Source organism: Lolium rigidum, chromosome 3, assembly GCF_022539505.1.
Source record: "Lolium rigidum isolate FL_2022 chromosome 3, APGP_CSIRO_Lrig_0.1, whole genome shotgun sequence".
Classification (NCBI taxonomy): domain Eukaryota; kingdom Viridiplantae; phylum Streptophyta; class Magnoliopsida; order Poales; family Poaceae; genus Lolium; species Lolium rigidum.
Window position 1 is genome coordinate 2,789,449 of NC_061510.1, and position 7,404 is coordinate 2,796,852.

The following is a 7,404-nucleotide window of genomic DNA, read 5'->3' on the forward strand; positions in this document are numbered from 1 at the left end:
CCAATCTCATCCAATCCCTACCATCCCCTTCGGCCTACAGCGGGGGAATTACTCACACATGGATGGGGGAAACATGGATGGTTGATGGAGAGGCGTTGGCGGTGATGGCGGTGATGATCTCCTCCAATTCCCCGTCCCGGCGGAGTGCCAGAACGGAGACTTCTGGCTCCCGAGACGGAGTTTCGCGATGTGGCGGCGTTCTGGAGGGTTTCTGGCGACTTCGACTTCTCCCCGTGCGTTTTTAGGTCGAGGCCGATAAATATACCGAAGGAGGGCGTCGGAGGCCAGCCGAGGGGCCACACCATAGGGCCACGCGGCCCCCCTAGGCCGCGCCGCCTTATGGTGTGGGGCCCTCGGGCCTCCACTTGAATTGTCCTTCGGCTCCGTCGTATGCGGGAAAATAGGGCCTTTCGTCAAAATCCCGAGGTTTTTCCCGAAAGTTGGATTTCGCACAAAAACGAGACACCAGAATAGTTCTGCTAAAAACGAGCGTTAGTCCGTGTTAGTTGCATCCAAAATACACAAATTAGAGGCAAAACAATAGCAAAAGTGTTCGGGAAAGTAGATACGTTTGGACGTATCAATAACCCGAAGGTGGACTTTTTAGGCATAGATGCATGTTGGATAGCGGTCTATGTACTTTGTCGTAATGCCCCGATTAAATCTCATAGTACTCATCATGATATATGTATGTGCATTGTTATGCCTTCTTTATTTGTCAATTGCCCAAGCGTAATTTGTTCACCCAACATCTCGCTTATCTTATGGGAGAGACACCACTAGTGATCTGTGGATCCCGGTCCTATTCTTTACATTTGAAATACAAACTTCTGCAATTGTTCTTTACTGTTCTTCGCAAACAACCATCATCATCCACACTATACATCTAATCCTTTGTTACAGCAAGCCGGTGAGATTGACAACCTCGTCTGTTACGTTGGGGCAAAGTTACGTGATTGTGTTGTGCAGGTTCCACGTTGGCGCCGGAATCCCTGGTGTTGCGCCGCACTACACTCCTCCGCCAACAACCTTCAACGTGCTTCTTGGCTCCTCCTGGTTCGATAAACCTTGGTTTCTTTCTGAGGGAAAACTTGCTGCTATGCGCATCACACCTTCCTCTTGGGGTTCCCAACGGACGTGTCAACTACACGCATCAAGCAATTTTTCTGGCGCCGTTGCCGGGGAGATCAAGACACGCTGCAAGGGGAGTCTCCACTTCCAATCTCTTTACTTTGTTTTTGTCTTGCTTTACTTTATTTACTACTTTGTTTGCTGCATTATATCAAAACACAAAAAAATTAGTTGCTAGCTTTACTTTATTTACTGTCTCGTTCTTTATATCAAAAACACACAAAAATTAGTTACTTGCATTTTACTTTTATTATCATGTCTAGCTCTACACCTATTACTTCTTCACCTGAGGAATTAGTCTTCACTTTTAAACAAGGGGATGAGGAGAGTTTTAAAGATGCTTGGTCCAGAATTTTTGATTCTTATCGTAAAGCTGAACCTCAAATGACTCTAAGTTTGCTCCTTAGTAACTTTTATTTTGGGCTTATGATTCGCTATAGATATGCCTTGGATGCTGTAGTGGGAGGAGATTTCCTTCATTGCGACGGTGATCAAGCTTTTAATGCCATAAAAAAATTAGTTGCATCACATAGTTCAGCTAATAACCTTGATTCAGCTCTTATTAGCATCTATAATAGATTAAACACTCTTGAGACAAGTGCATCTTGGTTGAAAGAAAATTATAGTTATGTTCGTAACCGTCTTGATCAAGTTTTAGTGAACTCTAACCTTCAACATGGGACCCTACTATTAAAGTTGTTATTGGTGGTGAAACTTTTCATGCCAATTGTGATATTATGTCTGAATTTTGCCTTATGCCTAAGAGTATTTATGAATCTTTGACACTTTGGGGACTCGTTGAAGGGGGAGAAGGAATAACTCTTATTGATAACTCTGTTATAATTCCTAAGAGAATAGCCGAGGGTGTGCATACAACCATTCTTGGAAGAACAATATCCACTGATTATCTTGTTATTGAATGTGTAGGAACAGGACAAATCACACTCGGAAGATCCCTGCTGAAACTATTGGGAGCAGTCATAAATGTGGGAGAAGGCACCCTAAAATTCACCTCTACACCGGGAGGTAGACATGTATTCCCTAAATCAAAGAGTAAGAAAAAGAATAAGAAAGGTGGGCGCAATGCCCGAGGTAATGCTTCATCTCTTGATAATACTTGATACACACTTTACGCGCCTAGGCGAAAGGCGTTAAAGAAAAGCGCTTATGGGAGACAACCCATTATTTTACTTCTGCACTTTATTTTATATTTGAGTCTTGGAAGTTGTTTACTACTGTAGAAACCTCTCCTTATCTTTATTTTATTGCATTGTTGTGCCAAGTAAAGTCTTTGATAGTAAAGCCAATACTAGATTTGGATTCTTGCGCGAGAAGCAGATTTCTTCTTGTCACGAATTTGAGCGAGTAGTCCCTGTAGAAAAATCAAAAAATCTGCCAATTTACGTGCGTGATCCTCGAGATATGTACGCAACTTTCATTCAATTTGGGCATTTTCATCCGAGCAAGTACTGGTGCCACTTTAAAATTCGTCTTTACGAACTGTTCTGTTTTGACAGATTTTGCCTTTTATTTCGCATTGCCTGTTTTGCTATGTTAGATGGATTTCTTTGCTCCATTAACTTTCAGTAGCTTTGTGCAATGTCCAGAAGTGTTAAGAATGATTATCTCACCTCTGAATATATGAATTATGCACTGACCCTCTAATGAGTTTGTTTCGAGTTTGGTGTGGAGGAAGTTTTCAAGGGTCAAGAGAGGAGGATGATACAATATGATCAAGAAGAGTGAAAGGTCAAAGCTTGGGGATGCCCCCGTGGTTCATCCCTGCATATTTTAAGAAGACTCAAGCGTCTAAGCTTGGGGATGCCCAAGGTATCCCTTCTTCATCGACAACTTATCAGGTTCCTCTAGTGAAACTATTTTTTTATTCCGTCACATCTTATGTGCTTTACTTGGAGCGTCTATTTGTTTTTATTTTTGTTTTCGTTTGAATAAAATCGGATCCTAGCATTCTTTGTTTGGGAGAGAGACACGCTCCGCTGTTTCGTATGAACAAATATGTTCTTAGCTTTATCTTTAATGTTCATTGCGAAAGTTGGACTATTTCATTCATTGTTATATGGTTGAAAACGGAAAATGTCGCATGTGGTAAATGGTTTAATGTCCTGAATAATGTGATACTTGGCAATTGTTGTGCTCATATAGATCTTGTTTAAGCTCTTGCATCATGTACCTTGTACTCATTATGAATAACTACATAGAGCTTGTTAAAATTTGGTTTGCATGATTGATCTCTAGAGTCTAGATATTTTCTGGTTGAGGTGTTTGAACAACAAGGAGACAATGTAAAGTCTTATAATAGCTACAATATGTTCATATGTGAGCTTTGCTGCACCTTTTATACTTGAGTTTGCTTCAAACAACCTTGCTAGCCCAGCCTTGTATTTAGAGGAATTCTTCTCGTGCATCCAAATCCTTGAGCCAATAACCATGCCATTTGTGTCCACCATACCTACCTACCACATGGTATTTCTCCGCCATTCCAAAGTAAATTACTTGAGTGCTACCTTTAAAATTTCTATTCTTTACCTTTACAATATATAGCTCATGGGACAAAATAGCTTAAAAACTATCGTGGTGAAGAATATGTACTTATGTGTCTTATTTCTTAATAAGTTGCTTGTTGAGCGGTAACCATGTTTTCTGGGACGCCATCAAATTTTACCTTTGTTGAGTATCATGTGAGTTGCTATGCATGTTCGTCTTGTCTGAAGTAAGGGCGGTTTTCACAATCAAATGGTTTGAGTATGCATACTGTTAGAGAAGAACATTGGGCCGCTAACTAAAGCCATGATTCATGGTGGAAGTTTCGGTGTGGACAGCTAATCCTCAATCTCTTATGAGAATAATAACTGTTGTTGAATGCTTATGCATTAAAGAGGAGTCCATTATCTATTGTCTATGTTGTCCCGGTATGGATGTCTAAGTTGAGAATAATCAAAAGCGAGAAATCCAATGCGAGCTTTCTCCTTAGACCTTTGTACATGCGGCATAGAGGTACCCCTTTGTGACACTTGGTTGTAACATATGCTATGCAATGATAATCCGTGTTAACCCAAGCTAATTAGGACAAGGTGCGAGCACTATTAGTATACTATGCATGGGGCTTGCAACTTATAAGATGTCTTATACATAACTCATATGTTTTATTACTACCGTTGACAAAATTGTTTCTTGTTTTCAAAATGAAAAGCTCTAGCACAAATATAGTAATCAATGCTTCCCTCTGCGAAGGGCCTATCTTTTACTTTATTGTTGAGTCAGTTTGCCTATTCTTTCTATCTTAGAAGCAAACACTTGTATCAACTGTGTGCATTGATTCTTACATGTTTACTTATTGCACTTGTTATATTGCTTTGTGTTGAGAATTATCCATGAGATATAAGCAACCGCTGAAACTTTATCTTCCTTTAGGTTGCTTCGATACCTTTACTTTGAATTTATTGCTTTATGAGTAACTCTTATGCAAGTCTTATTGATGCTTGTCTTGAAAGTATTATTCATGAAAAGTCTTTGCTATATGATTCATTAGTTTACTCATTATCTTCATCATTGCTTCAAATCGATGCATTCATCTCATATGCTTTACAATAGTATGATCAAGATTATGATAGCATGTCACTTCAGAAATTATCTTTGTTATCGTTTACCTACTCGAGGGCGAGTAGGAACTAAGCTTGGGGATGCTTGATACGTCCCAAACGTATCTATAATTTCTTATGTTCCATGCTACTTTTATGATGATACTCACATGTTTGATACACATTATATGTCATTATTATGCATTTTCCGGCACTAACCTATTGACGAGATGCCGAAGAGCCGATTCTTTGTTTCTAGCTGTTTTTGGTTTCAGAAATCCTAGTAAGGAAATATTCTCGGAATTGGACGAAATCAACGCCCAGGGTCCTATTTTTGCACGAAGCTTCCAGAAGACCGGAGGGGAGACGAAGTGGGGCCACGAGGCGCCGAAACAACAGGGCGGCGCGGCCCAGGTGCTGGCCGCGCGGCCCTGGCGTGTGGGGCCCTCGTGTGGCCCACTGACCTGCCCTTCCGCCTACTTAAAGCCTCCGTCGCGAAACCCCCAGTGCCGAGAGCCACGACACGGAAAACCTTCCAGAGACGCCGCCGCCGCCAATCCCATCTCGGGGGATTCAGGAGATCGCCTCCGGCACCCTGCCGGAGAGGGGAATCATCTCCCGGAGGTCTCTTCATCGCCATGATCGCCTCCGGATCGATGTGTGAGTAGTTCACCCCTGGACTATGGGTCCATAGCGGTAGCTAGATGGTCGTCTTCTCCTCATTGTGCTATCATGTTAGATCTTGTGAGCTGCCTATCATGATCAAGATCATCTATTTGTAATCCTTCATGTTGTGTTTGTTGGGATCCGATGAATATTGAATACTATGTCAAGTTGATTATCAATCTATCATATATGTTATTTATGTTCTTGCATGCTCTCCGTTGCTAGTAGAGGCTCTGGCCAAGTTGATACTTGTGACTCCAAGAGGGAGTATTTATGCTCGATAGTGGGTTCATGCCTCCATTAAATCCGGGACAGTGACGAGAAAGTTCTAAGGTTGTGGATGTCTTTGTTGCTACTAGGGATAAAACATCGATGCTTTGTCTAAGGATATTTGTGTTGATTACATTACGCACCATACTTAATGCAATTGTCCGTTGTTTACAACTTAATGTTGGAAGGGGTTCGGATGATAACCCGAAGGTGGACTTTTTAGGCATAGATGCATGCTGGATAGCGGTATATGTACTTTGTCGTAATGCCCTGATTAAATCTCATAGTACTCATCATGATATATGTATGTGCATTGTTATGCCTTCTTTATTTGTCAATTGCCCAACTGTAATTTGTTCATCCAACATCTGCTTATCTTATGGGAGAGACACCACTAGTGATCTGTGGACCCCGGTCCTATTCTTTACATACTGAAATACAAAGCTGCTGCAATTGTTCTTTACTATTCTTCGCAAACAACCATCATCATCCACACTATACATCTAATCCTTTGTTACGAGCAAACCGGTGAGATTGACAACCTCGCTTGTTACGTTGGGGCAAAGTTACGTGATTGTGTTGTGCAGGTTCCACGTTGGCGCCGGAATCCCTGGTGTTGCACCGCACTACACTCCTCCGCCAACAACCTTCAACGTGCTTCTTGGCTCCTCCTGGTTCGATAAACCTTGGTTTCTTTCTGAGGGAAAACTTGTTGTTGTGCGCATCACACCTTCCTCTTGGGGTTCCCAACGGACGTGTCAACTACACGCATCAAGTACCAAACTAAAGTTGCATTCTAGCTCGTGATGGCTGGTTAATCGCCTATATCATGAAACAGCGGCCCTGAACCGGGTACAACATCTTTTTCAATAAAGGGAATATATTAATATCAGAAGATACCAAATACACTCAGCCTCTTCAACAACCAACGCAACACACTCGAATGGTAGTACGGATGGACACAGTAAAAAATAGAAAATGAAACTAAGAAATAAAAGTCCCGCATTAGCATTCCAACCCTAGCAACAACAATATATCCACCACCAAGACAACAGCTGAACTCCAGGCTCTCCAAAATCGATGTCTTCAAGAAGAAAATAATGCATAAGTGTCGTTGTCGCCCGATCTAAGATCGAAGATTTTCACCCTCAAGATAGTCCCCGCTTTTAGAACAATGCCTTTAACAAGGTCATTGCATGCACAACATATTAAGACCAGACCTTGGATTTTTACCCTAAAATGTAAGACCCTAAAATTCACATGTGTTGTCGCTCCCGCTTTCATACAGCTTCTGTGAAGCCCGGAACGTCAAGCAAGTCCCTCTATGTGCAGAGACTTAAACCACCATTGCTAGTACTCCAATCTGGCCATCATGATATTCTCCGCCTCTGACTTCACCATGGACCAAAATGCAACCTAATGGTAAGAAAGAACAGAGCTTCACGCCGCTTTCTCCAAAACCAAACGGTCGGAATAAAATCATGGGTGCACACGACCAAATACCACCCGATCTAGCTAACTCCAGGCAATAGGTGCACTATTATATCCGCCGGTGGAGCCTTCCGGAACTCAACACTCCCGCCAGATTAAGAAGAACAAGTCTCAGACAGGTTTTCATCATCAGACAAGAGAAACCCTAGGACTGCCACCTTGTTCAGGCCAGACCCCAACACCGCCGACCATCCCAGGTTGACCAAGGCAACGTGGAGAGACCAGGCGTAGATAATCCACTCCTAGG